Here is a 549-nt window from a genome sequence, read left to right on the forward strand (position 1 = left end):
GGGGTGGGAAAGAAGGGAGATGGGTTAGGATCATTTTTGTTAAAATTTGGGGAAACGGTGAAACAAAGGAAAAAACAACTAATAATGATTGGGTTCTGTGTCCAGAATATTGTATCCTTTCAAAAAATGTCATTGGCCACCTAAATGAGCACTGTGAGAGACTATTTAAAAGCTGTGAATGCCTGAAACTTAGAAGCCAAGGTATTCCCTGCTTGAGCTTAATGCTGATCCCAAAAAAAGACTAAGAAGCTACCAAAAAGATACATGCATCACAATGCTCATAGCAGCATTATTCACAACAGACAAGGGAAGCAACCTAAATGTCCATCAACAGGTGAATGCATAAAGATGAGGTACATATATACAATGGAATATTACTCAGCCATAAAAATAAGGAAATATGGCCATTTCCAGCAACATGGCTGAAACTAGAAATTATCATACTGAATGAAGTCAGGAACAGAAAGTCAAATACCATATGATATCATTTATATGTGAAATCTAAAACATAAAAAGATACTAAGGAACTTATTCACAAAACAGAAACAG

This window comes from Bison bison, unplaced genomic scaffold (genome assembly GCF_000754665.1).
Source record: "Bison bison bison isolate TAMUID 2011002044 unplaced genomic scaffold, Bison_UMD1.0 scf7180017864241, whole genome shotgun sequence".
Lineage (NCBI taxonomy): Eukaryota > Metazoa > Chordata > Mammalia > Artiodactyla > Bovidae > Bison > Bison bison.